Source organism: Prionailurus bengalensis, chromosome C2, assembly GCF_016509475.1.
Source record: "Prionailurus bengalensis isolate Pbe53 chromosome C2, Fcat_Pben_1.1_paternal_pri, whole genome shotgun sequence".
Lineage (NCBI taxonomy): Eukaryota > Metazoa > Chordata > Mammalia > Carnivora > Felidae > Prionailurus > Prionailurus bengalensis.
In genome coordinates, this window is record NC_057350.1 from 120,687,311 (window position 1) to 120,707,365 (window position 20,055).

General features: G+C 36.4%; 1 protein-coding gene across 3 annotated transcripts in view; it reads left to right on the forward strand.

The window, feature by feature from the left end:
• The first annotated feature begins 92 nt into the window (after positions 1–92).
• SLC9A9 (solute carrier family 9 member A9) overlaps positions 93–20,055 on the forward strand; it is a 703,780-nt gene continuing 683,817 nt past the window's right edge. For all 3 annotated transcript variants that reach the window (XM_043595208.1, XM_043595207.1, XM_043595209.1), the window contains exons 1-3: positions 93–262; positions 2,790–2,842; positions 4,198–4,417. The gene's annotated coding sequence lies outside the window, so the exon portion shown is untranslated. The remainder of the gene's footprint in view (positions 263–2,789; positions 2,843–4,197; positions 4,418–20,055) is intronic.

Sequence of the window (20,055 nt, forward strand, 5' to 3'; positions counted from 1 at the left end):
GGACTGCTCACGCCGGGCGGAGGCAGAGGGGGCGGGGCAACGTGCTTCTCGCCTCTGACAAGGGTGGGTAGCGCGCCTGGGGGCGGAGCGAGACAAGGCACGCCTGGCGGGAGATCGCGTCTCTTAAGGCCAGCGCGCTCTAGGTCGGGGGCGGGCCTGCGGTGAAAACGTGGGAAAGGCGTGAGTTGTTGGCTGACGGTTTGGGGACCGCGTCTTTGGCGTCTGTTATTATCTGCGGAGGCATCTTAAATTTCCTAAGCGGGTACGGAAAAAACGAAGTTAAAGTGTGATGGAGAGGGAACCGACGCGGCCTGGTGTCGCCGGGAGTTCTGCCCTAACTACTGCGAAGAATCGGGGATGAGCAGCTGGCATGTTTGCCTTGCTGCCCGCCTGTTTTCACAGCCCGGCCCTAAAGCCGTTTTTTCCGGCTCAGAGAAGTGAATTTCCCGGCGCCGTCCGTGAGGAGCGGGCTGGTGCTTCAGGCCCACCCATCCCCCCCCGGCTCCGCCCCTCCGCGTCCCCGGGCCCGGGCCTGCCCCGCGGTCTACGACGCGTTGCTGTGGCGGTAGCCATGGGGACTCGGGGCTGTCTGGCGCTCCACACAGGCTCTTTGGCTCAGATTCACGCCACGACTGCAAAACTAACTCGGAAATGCTGAACTATAGCGCCTTGTTTTGGTATAAGTTTTAGGGGACCCGGGCTCTTTAGCAGTAGCTGAAAATACAGAACCGTTTTTAGCTTAAGCGCTCGAATAGTTAACATGGGGAGTAGTTCTGAGAAAAAGGTGGCTCCTGATACGGTATTAAAAATCTGAGGCTTTACTGAATTCACTTCAGGGATTGAACAATGATTTTTAGAAGACACTGGTAACTGTCATGTATAGATAAATTCTACAAGGGCTTAATAAGAAACCTCTGTTCTGGATTATCAAATTTACTTCACTGTATCGTCCTCAACAGTTACTTGATTGCAAAAAAAGAAGCCATCCTCTTGCAAAGTACTGTTGAGTTTAATGTATTGTCCTTCCTGATATAAGAATTCAATATTCAACATAGAAGGGATTTTTAAATGATACTACATTGAATACAGACAACTTGGAAGATTTAGTCTTCAGAGCCTTGTATAAAATGACTAAGAAATTTGGCTTCTACAGCTAAGGACTCTCTGCCACCTCTGGCAGTAATTTTATTTAATTTGCCTTCAAGCATCCCAGAACTCCATACAATGTGAAGTTATGAGCAAAATCTCAAATGAGGATTTCCTAAGAAAAGCATTTGGTGTCATTAGTCTGGAGATGTCAACTCTGCTGCTGCTACTGCCACTGCTGAATTGTAAACTAGGCAAGTCATTTACTCTACTAAAAATTTCCTATCCCTAATATCTTTCTTACCTGTCCTGGAGATGTGTTTGATTAATACCAGATAATTTATGTGAAAATTCTTTAAAACAAAACACTCCATACATTTTTATGTTTATAGCTAGAATGAATCCGTTAGCATCCTTGACAGTAAACTGATTAAGCTGAGAGAATTGGACCATACTTAGAGACTAGTTAGGTGACTAGTAACAGGATTTAAGAATTGCTTCTATGTGTGGACAAAATCTTGGGAGTTCTTAAACTATTCTCAGCCTCCAAATCCTTGGATTTCTCTAGGCATCATTTGAAGAGTGGAAATACAAAAGATTACCAGTCTACACAAACTGAATGTAAAAATACTTGCTTTGTCTCTAAATATTTTACATTTGTGTAAAAGCCTTGATACCTTCAGTTAAGTTTTCTAGACATTTATCAAGATAGATAGTGTTCAAAAATTTAATACATTTCTCAAGGTAAAAAACAAAAAGGCTTAGAGCTATAAGAGAGAAACTCAAGAGTGTTCTAAGTACTATATTAGGGTTTGAAGAAAGATCAGTAAGTGAGTGATACAGTACATTACCCACCTATCCTATAAATTACAGGATGCTTTTGACTAATGGAATATAAGCTAACATCCAAAGCTCTTCCCCATAAGTTTACATAATGGCCAATAATGTAATTTCCAGTGCATTGTAAAATGGCATTTTACAGTAGCAGTCACTCCTTTAAATATATGCAATGGAATTAAATATAGTATTTTGATACTCATCATCCATTTTTAAAAAGTGAACTAACACTTTGCTTGAATAAGTATTACATTATATTGCTGTTCTGTCCTTTACATTCACAGCAATAGTTCTCAGGGACTATTGCCTCCCTCCCATGGTATATTTGGCAATATCTGGAGACATTTTTGGTATCATAACTAGGGAGTGGGGGCTACTGGGTATCTAGTGGGAGGAGGCCAGGGATATTGTGAAACATTCTGCATTACACAAAGCAACTCTCAACAACAAAGAATTAACTAGCCCAAAATGTCAGTAGTGGTATGCTACTAAGAAACCCAGACCTACAGAATTCTATTCTTATATAGAATGGTTTTAGGCATAAAAGTCTTACTGGTTATCATTGTTTGCTGCAGCAAAAAAAAATGTGTATATTAATATTTATTCCATATCTTGTGGTCCTAGTGTTCTAAAATTAAGTCAATCCAGGAAAATTTTTTTAATCATTGTGACTGTTACTAATATACAGATGATCAACATATAAATATCCTAATTTTGAATAATTATAGAAAGTAATATTTTATCGAAATGTATTTCTTAGTGAGATTGGGATTTTTATCATTTAGTTTAAGTTTTCATGGGTGAATATTATTTATTTATTGCTAGAATCTTACCTAGCCATTAATTTTCTCAATATTGACTTTTAGGTGCCCTGGCAGTTATGTCCTGGAACAACGCACTGTAGTGAGATTCAGGATAGGTAAGAAGTTTATTTCTTTTGTAAAGGCCAAAAGGGCCATTCTCTGTGTACTGAAGTACCTCAAACATTATTTTTTTAAGAAGTTGTTTACTAGTAGTTACCGGATAGGTGGATGGGTGATAGCAAGGACACTGGTGGGAACACTCTGGATATATTCTGAATACATACCTAACATAATTTACTCAAGGTTTGGATGTGAAAGAAGGGGAAGCAACAGCTCTCACTGTGTGGTTTTTATCCTAACCCACTAGATTTATTATTTGCTGAGATGGGGATACTGAGAAGAAAAGAATGAGGCAGATACAAATACAATTCCCTCTGTCCATTTTCTTTAGTGCCACATTTGTGTTTCTAAGTTTAAGTTAGCTGTTGAATCTTACAGTTATAGTTATCTATCAAGATGTAAATAATATATTAGTCTCAGTGTAGTTAAAAGACTTACACAGTCATTTTCCCACAAATGACAGGATCTTTACCTTGGTTTCTAACTCCATTGCCTACAGTTCAAACACTTGACAGCATTAGTTGTAACTCTTTACCAAGTAATGTTAATAATCTAATTGGTATATATTTGATTACTTTAAGGACAGGTTGTGTATAGTGTTTTAATGGTATTTTAAACACATTTTATTGTATTTGAAATCAAAAACTAGATGTAGGTAATTTTTAGGACAGGTTCACTATCATCAAACAGTTGACTCCATTGGATGTATAAAACTCATAAACACCAGAGGACTTTGCTTGTTATAATTGAATTATAGTAGTTTTCTGACTTGTGCAAAACAATGCAATTTAGCTCAAATGCAACTGGAACCTTTAATTCATGATTTATATTAATTCAAATTAACATTCATTGTTATTGGCTAGGCTGATCCAGAGAGGCATGTTTTTCTCGTAGTAAATTTTGAATACTTCTGTTTTTTTCCCACATTGTTTCCGCAAAGGAAATAATATGTGAAAATACAGAAAATTAACACCATTTCAATGAGAGGTTACTTTCATACCCAGTTATTAAGATCTTTTGAAAAGTTAACCCAAAACGTGTACACCTTTGTAAGTTAACATTATTATTACCTATTTTATGGATTGGCATACATACGGAAAGTTCCCTTTATTCAGTTCCACCCCAAGTTCAAGAATCTGAGGGTATGGGTTCTCCAAGTCCAGTGGATGAGACAGAGATATATACCAGCTTTATTATATATCTGTGATATATAGTGAGGTCTAAGCAATATTGAAAGAGCATAAACAAGTTAGAAATTCCTGAAGTTACCAACATTATATTTGCATTGAACTCCTTTTGGGAGAGTAAGTTGTGTGCACTAAAATAATTTTGCTTCTTTCTCCTTTAACAGCCTGTTTTCTTAAGCCTTACATCCTATGTCTCTTACCTCTCTGCATCTACTGGCTTGTAGATGGTGAATGAATCTACTGGCCACCGCTGGTGAATGAAAGCAGCTATAGCCCACTGCTGTGGCTAAGCAAGTCTGCCAGAAAGCTTGAAGAGGAGCCTCAGCTGCCCTTTACAGAGCAAAAGCATCCTCTGAGTAGCTAAAGCTTGGACTTCTAAGTAAGGTATCTTTACCGGATCCCTTAATGGAAATCACATGTATAGGTAAAAGACCTGCCATGCCATAGTCTTTAGCCTAATGGCTGTGCCAGTTGTAAAGATGATCCACAGCTGAAGAAGGCTATTTATGTTTTGTACTTGGGTATCAAACATAATATGTATTTAGTATTCAAAATTATATAGTCGAGATATGTTTTTTTGTTTTTCCTTGCAAAAGGGCTTATAAACCCTGTAGGTAATTAATTAAGAATTCCCATTTGGAACACTAAAGATTGTGGCCACCAATTCTAACATATGGGATATGTGTGTGTGTGTGTGTGTGTGTATGTGTGTGCGTTGGGGGGGTTCCCCATATCAACAAGCAATTCTCCCAACACCAAGTGGGTGTCCTACAATTTAACTCAATTCTGACACTGTCTACCTGGTAGACCAGGTAGTTACCTGTGCTTCTGAATGACAAGCTATAAATCAGAGATTCCCATGACCCCTTCTTTGCGTCACAGGTTAAGAGTTCAATCCTACAAGACTGTCTGTGCTTCTGCTTCAGATGCCAGTAGCAAGTCCAGGTTATCACCTATCTTCTCTCACATACCCTCTCTTTGGTTTTGATTAATTTGCTAGAGTGGCTCACAAAACTCAGAGTAACATTTTATTCATTAGATTACTGATGAATTACAAAAAGATGTAACTCAGGGCACCTGGGTAGCTCAGTTGGTTAAGCGTTCAACTTTGGCTCAGGTCATAATCTCACGGTTCATGGGTTCAAGCCTTGCGTAGGGCTCTGTGCTGATAGCTCAGAGCCTGAAGTCTGCTCTGTATTGTGTCTCCCTCTCTCCCTGCTCCTCCCCCACTTATGCTTTGTCTCTCTCTAAAATAAATAAACATTAGAAAAAAAATTTTTTTAAAAAGATGTAACTCAGGAACAGTCAGATGGAAGAGATGCATGCAGCAAGGTATGGGAAAAGGACTAGGAGCTTCCATGACCTTCCCAAGTGTGCCACTTTCCCTGACCATGTGTTCACCAACTTGGAAGTTCTCAAAACATCTATTTGGGGTTTTATAGAGGCTTTATTACATAGGTATGATTGATTAAATCACCATCCGCTAGTGACTGATCAGCCTCTAGCTCCTCCCTTCCCTCTTCTCTGTTCTTATCAAGGGGTGAGACTAAAAGTTCTAACCCTCTATTCCTGGTTAGTTCACCTGGCAACCAGCCCCCATCCTTCAGTGCTTTTCAAAAGTGACCCATTAATGTAAACCCAGTTGTGGTGGAAAGAGGCATGTTATGAATAACAAGACACTCATTTTACCTTTATGGCTCTGAAGTTCTTTCAGGAACTGAAGACAGAAAAAATATAACAATCAATGTTTCCATTGCTCTTATGCTCAGGAAATTCCAAGGTTGTCATAAATCATATTATCACAGGAACTAACTGTAGAGATGTCATATCATCCAATGTAATCTAATTCCAGAGTGTGGCCCATTGAACTATTAGTCCACAACAGATTTACCTTCTTTGAAATGTAACTGATTCACTGATCTGTCTGATTTGACAGACCATCTTCTACTTTCTGTCCTTGTGCTACCTTGTACTTACTAAAGAAAGTGGATTGATATGCAGGACTTTTTCCTCTTTTTTTCCCCCTTAGGAAATAGTAGAGTTCTAGTTATTTTTTTGAGAAGCCAGGAATTAATCACAAAATAGTACATATTTATTTATTATAATTAAGCTTCCTTGAAGATTAGCCTGATACTTAGAACTTAAATAATTATATATAAATATATGGTGTGCTGATCTAATCACAAGGTAACAAGACCATTATTAGAACTTGTTGACAAATTAAAAATAGCAACTTAGTAGATTAAACTGGAATGTCATAATTAGTCTTTTTATAGATAATATATCATTCTAAAATAAAATAGAATCTAATTGCAGTTATAAGTTTGCCGACTTAGTAGTAAATACAGTAATCGAAGTCCTAGGATTTGTTTAAAAGCAAGCTTTAAACTCTAAATAAGAGCAGATTTTAGTTTTTGTTATTAAGTTTTGATTTGTAAGTCTTTAAGATACTAGTACTCAATTTTTGAACTTTATGTAATGAAAGACATTGAAGCAAAGTAATGTAATCTGCATAAAAAAAGAAAAAGTTCAGTGTTTGTCTCAAATACCAAAGAGATAACCAACAGTAAATAGTAAAAAACTTTCCTATAAAAATCATTAAATTATAATATGAATGTTTATTCATTTATTGGAATATATGTTTCTACCAAGATGACTACCAATAACTTACATTTCTTACATTGTTTTTTTCTCTTAAAACTGGAAATAATTGCAAAGGAAATTTCAGGGACAGTATTTTAAAAGTTCTATTTTAAAAAATTACTCTCTTGGGGCACCTGAGTGGCTCAGTCGGTTAAGTGTCCCACTTTGTCTCAGTCATGATTTCACAGTTTGTGAGTTTGAGCCCCTCATTGGGCTCTGTGCTGACAGCTCAGAGCCTGGAGCCTGCTTTGGATTCTGTGTCTCCCTGTCTCTGCCTCTCCCCTGCTCATGCTCTCTCTCTGTCTCTCTCAAAGAATGAATAAACATTAAAAAATTTAAAAATAAAATAAAAATTATTCTCAAATTCCTCTTAAGTTTGTAAAAGCCATAAAGAGAAATATTTTTCTCTACTAAAACATTAGCCTATCTTTTTTATATTTTGTTTTCTATTTGTTGCTTATATGTAGAACTAAAGTATTTTTATTATAATATTTTATTATAACATATAACAACAATTCTACATTTCTTTCTTTTTTTGGGGGGGAGAGAGAGAGAGAGAGAAAGAGAGAGGGAGAGAGCACACATGTGAGGGGGGCACAGAGAGAGAGAGAGAATCCTAAGCAGGCTCCACACTCAGTGCCTAGTGTGACACTGGGATCATGACCTGAGCTGAAACCAAGAGTCTGACACGCTCAACTGATTAAGTCACCCAGAAGCCCCTATATTTCTCATTAATTCTTATAGTTTGTAGATTCTCTGGGTTTTTTATACATACCAAATATATAACTTACAGCATCATTTAAAATATTATGTTTTTTAGGAATAAATCTAAAGATAGGAATAATGCTAAAGAAAGAAAGATGGACACCAACTCTACACTGGAAATTACAAATCATTGAAAGACAAAGGTCTAAATAAATGGAGAGAGTGATATACCATGTTGAAGGATTAGTAGATTTAATATTACAAAGATGTTAATTTATAATTCAGCATAACCCCCTTCAAAATCCCAAGTTGTGTGTTTTTTTTTTTTTAATTAAATTGACAAGCTGAAAACTCAGACATATCTACAAAGAATGAGGAATGACCGAGTTATTCTTAAAGAACAAAACACTGGAGTACTTAGTAAATACAAACAGTAAAAACACACAGGTGGTCAGCTGACTTAAAACAAAAGTGATTAAACAGTGTAGTTCCCAAGGTGGTCTTTATAATAAATGATACAAGATCAAGTGAATATTATGAAAAAACATGTACATATTGATCTGTCTTCACATGCCAAATACCAGAATCAATTTCCTTTAGGAATTACAAACTAAATGTGAATGATAAAATACTAAAGCTTTTCAAAGGTAACAGGAGAACTTCTGTCTGACTTATAATAGGTTGTGATTCAGGAAATACCTAAGATCACCCCCAGGGAAGAACAGAGCTCAGCAAAGCTGGTATATTCATGGTTGCAGTTTATACCATGGTAAATGCAGATTAAAATCAGCAACAGGAAAAGGTACATAGGGCAAGGTACAGGAGAGACCTGGTATAGAGAGCTTCTAGTTGTTCTCTCCCAGTGGCATTGTGTGAACAGTGCTTGCTTCTCCCAACAGTGATATGTGGTGATGCAGACAGAGTGTTGTCAACCAGGGAAGCTCAACCAAACCTTGGTGCCCAGTGTTTTTTGGGGGGTAAGTTACATAGTCATGGCTCTCTTCCCATATTGCTGATCTTAGTCTTCTGCTCCTCCAGAGGTCAGTGTGATACCACATGGGACAAGGTCCTCACCATAAATCACATTGTTAGTATAGACTACTTGGCATGGTTTAAAGCCCCCAGGTAAACAAAGACACTCCTTTGCGGCAGGACATTCCAAGGGCTTACAGTTACCTCCCAGTAACTAAGTTACTGGGATGAGGGCCATACCTTTCTTTGGACAAGGTTAATCTTGTTACACATCAGTAAAGAGTTCTTAATAAATACCAAAAGCTCTAAACATAAAGGTAAAATGATAAATCTGTCTGTATTAAGAACTTGTATTCATTAAGAGAATGATTAAGTAACTCAGAGTAGGAGAAAGTATTTTCAATACACGTATTTGACAAAGACTGGTATCCAGATTATGTGAAGAACTCCTAGAAATCAATCAGAAAAAAACCCAATGATGGTTGGTGGGGGAGGGAGACAACAAGCAGAAGACTTAAGAAGGCATTTAAAAACAATAAATCTTACCTTTAATACTAGATTTGGCAAAAATGTGGAGAAATCCTACCTCTTATACAATACTGGTTGGAATGTCAGTTGGTACTTTGGAGAACTGTTTGGCTGTGTCTACTAAAGGTGAACATATGCATACCCTGTGACCTAACAGTTTTGTTTCTAAGATTATACCCAAGAGAAAACTCATGGATTCATTCACCAACAGACATATTTATTGCCATACTGAAATAGCAGAAAACTGAAGAATATTCCAATGTCCATTAACAAAGAATAAATTGTGGTATATTCACACCATGGAATATGATATAGCAATATATATGATAAAACCATTTACAACTGTGTTAAACAACATGGACAAATTTCACAAAATGAGGAAAAACCAGACAAGATGGTACATTCTGTATTATTCCATTTATATAAAGTACAAAATCAATAATTAGGCATCACATTAGCATTATTCTTAGGCAATAAATACAAAAGCCATGTGGTGACTGGAAGGTGCAAAAGAAAGGTTCCAACAAGTTCAAGGAAAAACGGCAACAATAATACACATGGCAATCCAAATCCAAAGAGAAAAAAACACTTCTTTCAAGGAAGCCAAAAATGCTGCAGAAACCAAACACCTAGATACATTCAGTTTACAAAACAAATGCTTAGCTTCTCTAAGATACTTACATTGAAGATACCTGAAGTTTTCCCAAGAGTAAGAGTAAATTGATTTGCATTCACTTTACAGGCCATTCTTGAAGAGAAAGTCTGCTTTAAAGGTAAATTTAATCTCTTAAAAGGTAGACCTACAGCTTTTAAATGACTTTTTTATGGTCTGTATTCATCAAGGGTTTAAAAGCAGTGTGTCACCTTTTTGCACAAATACGCTATAATAAAATATTTTTCTTTGTCCCTGGTTCCTGACACAAAGCTCTTAAAACCTTTGGAATTTCCTCAGTGATAAGGCAGGCCTCTAGTAGCTTCAGGATGGGGGCTGGTCACCAGAAAGACCAATCCATGATTAAAAGCTTGGAACTTTCAATCTCACCCCAAACTTCCAGGGAGGGGAGAGGGGCTGGAGATTGAGTTAATCACCAATGAGAAACAATTTAATCACTCATGCCTATGTAATAATATCTTTATAAAAAACCCCTAATTGATGGGATTCAGAGAATTTCCCAGTTGAACTCATTAAGGTGCAAGGTAGGTAGTGCACTTCTTCCATTTGGCTGTTCCCGAGTTATGTCTTTAATATTATACTGGTAATCACAAGTAAAATGCTTTCCTGAGTTCTGTGACTTGTTCTAGTGAGTTATCAAACCTAGGGAGGCAGTCACAGGAACTCAAGAATGTTTAGTTTGCTGAGCAGAACTGTAAGTATCCTTGGCACCCTATTTGCATAGCTTCTGAAGTGGGTGCAATCTTGAGGGACTAAATTCTTAAACTGGTAGAGCTTGATGCTAAGAATTGAGCTGAATTGTTACACATCAGTTGGTATGAGAATTATTTAATGTGTATTGTCAACAAATAATCTCTTCTTACAATGACAGTTGTTATGATTGATTTGTAACCCCCCCCCGCCCCACACACACATTCATATGTTGAAATCCTAACCCCCAGCACCTCAGAATGTAACCATATTTGGAGGCAAGTTCTTTAGAGAACTTGATTAAGTTAGATGAGGCCATTAGGATGGGTCCTAATCCAATCTGACTGATGTCTTCATAAAAAGAGGAAATTTGGATACATAAACAGATACCAGAGGTGTATACACACAGGGAAAAGACCATGTGAACAGGCAGCAAATGTACAGCCATCTACAAGCCAAGGAAAGAGATTTCAGAGGAAATCAACACTGCTGGCACATTAATCTTAGATTTTCAGCCTCTAGAACTTTAAGAAAATAAACTTCTGCTGTTTAAGCCACCCAGTCTGTGGTATTTTGTTATGGCAGCCCTAGCAAACTAACAGAATTTATTATTTGATTTTACATGCTTATTTCAGACCAGCCTCATTTCCACTGATGTTATATGCTTATTTGAGACCAGAGTTTTTAGCCTGGAAATTTTAGAGAACAGTAAGTAGTATCCACATCTCATGCTATCCCAACCCAAGGATTTGAATCATGATTTTCATACTTGAAAACTAGCACATGAATCACACATCAGGAACATGAAAGATCAAGTGGAAGAATATCTCAAAGCACAGAACAAAATTATAAACAGACAGGAAGTACGAAAGAAAAGATCAGAGCACTGAAGGACACATACAGAAGACCCAATAGTGAATAATACAGGAGTTCCAAAAGGTGGAAGAATAACGATGGAGTAGCATCAATAATTTAGTATTTTATAGTAAAAAAATGTCTTGAACTTGAGAAAGCTCTTTGTCCACAGAATAAAAGAGCTCACACTGGCAGGATTGATGAAGAAAAACACTACTTTGGAAAAGAAGACCATAGGCTCAAAACTTAAAAAAAGACTTAGTTATTTACTAAAAATGACATTGCAGAAAAGGAAGAGTTCCTATCAGCTATTGCAGAGCAATCATAACCAATTTCTTTTAAAGATTTTTTTAATGTTTATTTATTTTAGAGAAAGAGTGTGAGCAGAGGAGGAGCAGAGAGGGAGACAGAATCCGAAGCAGGCTGCAGGCTCTGAGCTGTCAGCAGAGTCCAACAAGGGGCACGGACTCACAAGCCGTGAGATCATGACCTGAGCCGAAGTCCGACATTTAACCGTCTGAGCCACCCAGGCACCCCAAAAACTGATTTCTTTTTTTTTTCTTTTAATTTTTTTTTCAATGTTTTTTATTTATTTTTGGGACAGAGAGAGACAGAGCATGAACGGGGGAGGGGCAGAGAGAGAGGGAGACACAGAATCGGAAACAGGCTCCAGGCTCTGAGCCATCAGCCCAGAGCCCGACGCGCGGCTCGAACCCACGGACTACGAGATCGTGACTTGGCTGAAGTCGGACGCTTAACCGACTGCGCCACCCAGGCGCCCCTAAAACTGATTTCTTAATGCGACAAAATTATCATAGTATATTTGTACACAATGGTGCAATCAAACCCCAATTCCAAGATTTGCATTATAGTCTCTAGAAAAGATAGGACCTCAGTAACAGTTAATGAAAAAGGAAATACCAGTAGTCACAAATTAGCAAACAAAATGGTTACCCAAAGGAGATGCTAATATCATACAATTAGAAATGGTCATGGAATCTATCAATATCTCAAGGAGCTGTCATTTTGTTGAGATTTCATTTTTTTCCACACACTGACCTAATGCTATCTTGTTATAGACATGTCAGAAATAATCTAGTTAAATTTCTGAGTCCCAAGGATAAAGAAAAAATAGTCTAATTAGCTAATGGAGGAAGAATAATTATGAAAGAAAAGAATCAGATGAACCAACACTTTATTTACAATATTAGAAGCTAGTAAATTTAGTATAATTTATATCTAGGGAAAGGACTATATGATCCATTGATTCTAATACAATCAAGGTATCATTTAATTGTCAATTTCAAAGAAAGTTGTTTATAAACATGTGAAGATTGATAGAATATATCACTCAGCAGCACAACTGAGGAAGTAGTAAAGGAAAGGACTGTAATCAAACAACAAAGAAAATACAGATCTACAGACATGGGAAAATAGAGTAAATGAAAGAATGAGGAGCTCTGACACAATTGTTACCTTAAAGAGATATCTAAACAGATGCAGAGTGAATGAGTGTGTGTAATATAAATACTAACTGATGCTTCTTGAAATAAAAGTGGCATACTGCAAAGGCACCCTGATAATAGACTCTAAAGGCAATTAAAATATATCAACAAATCGTAGGAGTTTGGGGCCAGGGAGAGGGGAAATAAAAGTGTTCCAAAGGGCTCATCCAGTGAAGGAACAGAGCACCTAGCAAACGAATAGTTGGTATCTCATTTCCATTTAACCCTTACTTTCATATGGATTTAATTTTGAATGTATGAAAATATAATCACTAGTTGCATGAAAAAGTACAATAGAATTTCATAATTAAAACAAGGAAAAGAGACTAGTAATGATCAAACAGGAAAACTAAGAGAAATAGTTAAAGGAAAATAAGGAAATATTTTTTTAAATGCAAACAAAGTAGGATGAAAGGAAGAAAACATGAATGATTAACTTCTCCAGTGTATAAAACAGCTTCTCAGATTGGGTTGAAAAAAAACAAAACAAAACCGAAACCTATCAATATATTCTTTTAAAAAAAGTGTTTAAACAGAGCAGTGAAGAAATGTTGAAAATAAAACAATGGCATAAAAGAAAAGCAATTGCATATACAAAATCGGATAAAATGTATTAAGATTAAAAGTTCTAAATAAAATAAAGACTATACAATGACAAAAGGCACGGTTTACAAAGAGCATATAACAGAAGCCAGTTTTTAAGGTATTATATCTCAGCTTCAAATTTACTCTTCTATATTTTGCTTTGTAATGCTGGAATTAGAACTCTGAAAATTGAATTTCTGATTGGTCAGTTTACTCCCTGTTAAGTTCTGGCAATAGGGGGCAATAAAGGGTTGTCACAAGACAAACAAGAAAGAAACTGTTCTTTTTGTTACCATTTGTATCTTATTTCTATTAGCATCACCCTAATAAAGTTTTACTCTGGCAGCCTCAGAATACAAGAAGGTAGGGAGAAACCATTGTATCTTGTCAGTGTCTATTCAGGGAAAAGCAGAGAGAGGTAATGGAGTATCGAATGACCTGAGAACTGAAGAACCCCACATAAAGTAAAAGTTATTCACTGGAAATCATAGCAATTCAATTGGAGAATAGTAGCTAAAACTGGAAGAGGTTTAACATTTTCCAATAACCAGTAAGTTGGCTAGTTCCTATAAGTTTTCATAACTGACCCACTAGGGCTTCCTCCATGTACAAGGCTTCATACTGAACAGAAACTGCTGGGATGAAACAAAATTGTTTAGATTAGGAACAACTGAAATGAAGGAAAAAGGTGGTCCAGATAAAAGGGAAAGGGAAGCAGCTAGAATCTGCCCCAAGCAAGCCATTGTAGTTTTACTAATATATGAAAATAATATAAAAAGAATCTAAGCAGAGAAGCTATCTGAACTAAATCTTCTAAGAAGTTATGAAAACTAAATCAACATAGAAATGAACATTAGAAAACTATTGAAATAAAATACCAGACAAATAACTATAAGAAAACATGACAATAATAGAATAAACCTATAGGCAAAGAAAACATGCTAGAAAGATATATTCAACATACATGCAAATTGAAACATACCACTTCAAAATGAGATAAAAAATTAGGAAAAGATACAAGATATGAAAAAACAATCAGAACTAGGAAAACTCAGAAATTAGTTGATACAGCTCAAAAAATAATTGAAAACTATACCAGATCTGATAAATAAACTAGAGAAAATATACACCCCAAACTCAAGTAATCTCTTGTTAGAAATAGTAGATTAAAAGAAGAGAATTAAAACAAAAATCAAACAAAATGAAGAGATAAAAGGGATATGAGAGAAAATGACAAATACTGAAGATACAAAAAGAAAATTCAACATATGAAATAACAGTTCCTTAAAAAAAAGAATACTAAAAACTTGCTGAAAGTATTATTATAAAGTATATGTTAATAGAGCACTCTATTACCTGATAATATCAACCCCAAAAAATCAAGACCAAGACATATTCTAATAAAATGACTGGACTTTAAAGAAACAAAAAAATCCTCTGGGAATCCAGGGAAAAGAGCACATGTTTAATAAAGGCATCAAAGTGATATTATCACGGGATTTTTTTTAACATCAATGCTTTATGCCAAAAAATAGAATAACACATTTAAAATATTTAAATGCGACAAGGCATAAATGGGACAAAGCAAATGACTAATTATATATTCTAAATCTATTTGTGTGACCTTGAGAAGCAGATTATCAGTATGGAAGAAAAGAGTTAAAAAACTGAAAAGGCTGTATAAAAACTCTGAATTTGTAAAATCCTAGAAAAAACAAATTACCAACCAGAAGCAAATAGTGGCCCTGGTTTCCAGATTATCATTTTGACATTTCCCCCTGCCCCCCACTGCCTTTTTTAAGGAAACCATGGCTGCTTCAAGAAATGACTGACTCTAGGTTTATGCAAAAAAATGTACTAGAACATCTTGAAATACTGCATATCAGAGAAATAATCAAAAGAATTCAGAAGTCAAATTGAATCCCTCATTGGCCATAGGTTATATAAAGATCACAATGGATTTAAACTAATCAAATATGTTAAAATTTGTGATTTCATAACAATATTAAACAGTAGGTTTTGAAGACTTCATTGGTCACTGTGACAGGCCTCTAAAGATGCTCAGTTGTTAGAAATTTTACTATATGGAAAAAGGATCTTCATAGATGTGATTAAGTTACAGATATTGAGATAGGGACTCTCTCTCTCTCTTTCTCTCACCCTCTGACTTTTAAATATAATAACAAGTACTATTATAAGGGAGGCAGTGGGAGATTTGACTACAGACAAAAAAGAATGTCATGTGATAGAAATAGAGGAAGAGGATGGAGGAAGGGAGGAAAGGAATGCAAGGGCATACAGCACTGGTCTCTGGAAAGTATTCTCCCCTAGAATGTTTGTAGTGATTGTGGTCCTGCTGAAACCTTGATTTTAGCTGCAAAAGATTTATTTCAGGCTTATGGCCTTTAGAACTATCAAAGAATAAATAGATGTTGTTTTAAGGCACCAAGTTTGTGGTTGTTACAGCAACTGAAAAAAACTAATACAGTCAGAAATCATTATCTTAAAAAAAAAAAAAAACCAAAAAGAGAAGGAAGCATTCATTTCTCCTTTCCTAAATGAACTATACCACTTGGTAAGTATCAAATGAGGAATTGTCTTCTTATTAACTTATTCTAGCTAATCAATACAAATATTAGCATATCATAGGTACTTTATAAATACCAATGAACTGGAATTTAGACATTGAGCACAAATGGCTGCTGCATCAAAATTGAGAGAAAACAAATTATGTGTACCTTTAGATGAAAGATTATAGTCTTACCAAGGGGATAAAAGTGTAATTTTATCAAACTTCTAGATCCTGAAGACAGTTTGCAGGAAATAGAATAAAATAGAACATGTTGAATCACAAGTATGTAATAAAAAAAATCCAGACTATGAGAAACCAGACTGGACAAACATCTCATTTCTTCAACAAATAAATAGTAAGGAAAAGAAGGGATACCAGGAACACCTGTATGTAAAAGGAGTCTTAAAAGACCATTCAAGTTAAGAAAAATGAGTAAGACTAAACTATAATGTCTAGGGATGTCCACTTGGATCATTAAAAGCCATAAAAACAACAAGGAAATGAGTGTCATAAAAGTTGCAATAGTGTATATGGGTGGGAGGGGGCTATCTGTGCAAAAGGGCACACAGAGAGGCTTCTGGGATGGTTAACCAATTTCTGTTTCTTGACCAGGATGGTGGTTATAAGGGTATTCTCTTAGACCATTCGTGTAGCTATAACAAAATACCACAGACTGGGTAGCTTATAAACAACATAAATTTATTTCTCACAGTTCTGAAGGCTGGAAGTCTAAGATCATAGCACTGGCATGCTTGGGTAGGGCCCTCTTCTTAGTCACAGACTTCTTGTATTATCAGTAGGCAGAAAGGGCCAGGGAGTTCTCTGGAACCTCTTATAAGAGAACTAACCCAAAGTCTCCACCTACTAATACCATCACCTTTGGGGATTAGGATTTCAATTTAAGAATTTTGAAGGAGGGGGATACAAACATTTAAAACAAAGCAGGAATTTACCCTTATAGTAATTCACTAAGCTACATTTTCTTTTGTGTGTTTTTCTGTGATTTTATCTTATAATAAAAAGACAATAAATAAAACAAGTAAAAAATACTACACTAGTGCTTCCACCATAAACAACTAAAAAATTGGACAAAATGTGGGGAAGAACTGTGTTCAGATTTTGAAAAACAGGCAGTAGAAGAGTGTGATCCTAAAGAGAAGGGAAACAAATGAAATAAGTTATTCAATCCTTCCACTTTCTTTTTTTTTTAATTTTTTTTTAATGTTTATTTCTGAGACAGAGAGAGACAGAGCATGAGTGGGGGAAGGGCAGAGAGAGAGAGGGAGACACAGAATCAGAAGCAGGCTCCAGGCTCTGAGCTGTCAGTACAGAGCCCCACGCGGGGCTCAAACTCACAAACTCTGGGATCATGACCTGAGCCGAAGTCGGTTGCCCAACCAACTGAACCACCTAGGCGCTTCTCAATCATTCCACTTTCTAACTGGAGGCAGTTTACAGACTGCAGAGCAGGAAAGGAGAGCATGAACACACCTGGGAAATATTTGAATTTAGAGCAGCCAGAATGGAGAAACATTGTTGAGCAATCAAGGCATTCCGTAGAGATCCCAAAATGGTCCCGTTTTAGTAATAGGGCTAAATTTGGCCATATTAAGAATATTCTGTCATCACCTGAACAAAGCTTTTTAAAAAACCTTGAATGGATGAAATAACAATGCCACAGCAAAACTCAACATTTTTTTTCATTTTTTATTTTTATTTTATTTTTTTAGTGTTTATTCTTTTTTTTTAATGTGAAATTTATTGTCAAATTGATTTCCACACAACACCCAGTGCTCATCCCAGTAGGTGCCCTCCTCAATGCCCATCACCACTTTCCCCTCTCTCCCATGCCCCACCAACCCTCAGTTTATTCTCAGTTTTTAAGGGTCTCTTATGGTTTGGTTCCCTCCCTCTCTAACTTTTTTTTTTCCTTCCCCTCCCCCATGGTCTTCTGTTAAGTTTCTCAGGATCCACATAAGAGTGAAAACATATGGTATCTGTCTTTCTCTGTATGACTTATTTCACTTAGCATAACACTCTCCAGTTCCATCCATGTTGCTACAAAGGGACATATTTCATCCTTTCTCATTGCCAAGTAATATTCCATTGTGTGTATAAACCACAATTCCTTTATCCATTCATCAGTTGATGGACATTTAGGCTCTTTCCATAATTTGGATATTGTTGAAAGTGCTGCTATAAAGATTGGGGTACAAGTACCCCTATGCATCAGCACTCCTGTATCCCTTGGGTAAATTCCTAGCAGTGCTATTGCTAGGTCATAGGGTAGGTCTATTTTTAATTTTTTGAGGAACCTCCACACTGCTTTCCAGAATGGCTGCACCAGTTTGCATTCCCACCAACAGTGCAAGAGGCTTCCCATTTCTCCACATCCTCTCCAGCATCTATAGTCTCCTGATTTGTTCATTTTGGCCACTCTGACTGGCGTGAGGTGATATCTGAGTGTAGTTTTGATTTGTATTTCCCTGATGAAGAGCAACGTTGAGAATCTTTTCATGTGCCTGTTGGCCATCTGAATGTCTTCTTTAGAGAAGTGTCTATTCATGTTTTCTTCCCATTTCTTCACTGGATTATTTGTTTTTTGGGTGTGGAGTTTGGTGAGTTCTTTATAGATTTTGGATACTAGCCCTTTGTCTGATTGTCATTTGCAAATATCTTTTCCCATTCCGTTGGTTGCCTTTTAGTTTTGTTCATTGTTTCCTTTGCTATGCAGAAGCTTTTTTATTTTATTTTAAACTTTTTTTTTTTAACGTTTATTTATTTTTGGGACAGAGAGAGACAGAGCATGAACGGGGGAGGGGCAGAGAGAGAGGGAGACACAGAATCGGAAACAGGCTCCAGGCTCTGAGCCATCAGCCCAGAGCCCGACGCGGGGCTTGAACTCACGGACCGCGAGATCGTGACCTGGCTGAAGTCGGACGCTTAACCGACTGCGCCACCCAGGCGCCCCATTATGCAGAAGCTTTTTATCTTCATGAGGTCCCAATAGTTCAAAAAACTCAGCATTCTTTAAAGAAAGACTAAAATCCAGACTCTGCAACATAAAACTCATACTCAGTATTCAATAAAAAATTACTATACATGCAGGAAAAAGCAACTAATAACTAGGAATGCAATTAATTAATAGAAATAAATATAATGATGAAATTAGCAGACACATTCTTTAAAATACTAATTATAAATATTTTGAAAGAGAGGAAATATGAAAGTGAGACAAGTGAAAGATATGAAAAAAGAACTAAAATGAAACATTTAGATGTAAAAAATGTTTCCAAAATGAAGAAAAACAAAACCCAAAAACAACAGTGAGCTTAATAGCTGACTGTACACTAAAATAAAAGGTTAATGAACTGGGACACCTTAGTGGCTCAGTTTGTTAAGTGTCCGACTCTTGATCTCAGCTCAGGTCATGATCTCACAGTTCATGAGTTTGAGCCCTGCATTGGGCTCTGCACTGACAGTGTGGAGCCTGCTTAGGATTCTCTCTCTCTCTCTCTCTCTGCTCCTCCCCTGCTCTCTCTCTCTCTCTCTCAAAATAAATAAATAAACTTAAAAAGATAACTGAAGATGTAGCAAACAACCACAAACTGTTTACAGAACAAAGAACAAAAGGGCCAAAAGTAAATGAACACATTGACTCTGTGAGTGTGGACAATATCGAGTAATCTAACATAAGTACAGATAGTGTCCCAGAAGGAAGGGGGAATGGAAAATTTTTTGATGATACAGCAGTCAAATATTTTTCAAATTTGAAGAAAATCATATATTCCCAACAGCCTGAAGTCTAGTTAGTTCCCAACAGAGTATACACCAGGAAAATCATACCAACAGACTTAAATTGTTGAAAATTAATGACAAAAAATTTTTTAAATGAACCCAAGACAAAAAAAAAGCATTTTACTTGTAGTGAAATTAATAAGATAAGAATTAATATTGACTTTTCATTAGAAACAATATAAGCTGGAGGGTGATGGAAAAAACATCTTGAAAGTACTGACAGAAAGAAAAAAAATCTACAATCAGATTCTATATCTAGTTAAAATATCCTTCAAAAATGAAGGCAAAGTAAAGACATTTTCAGACAAAGCTAAGAAAATGTATCACAATCCAGCACTATCAGAAATGATTAAGGAAGTTATTTTAGACTGAATAAAAATAATGCCAGAGAGAAATTTGGTTCTACACAACTGTTCTAATAATCCAATTAAAGACAGATTTTCAGGCTAGATGAAAAAGCAAAGCAAACTTGATGGTGTGCATATAATCACTTTGA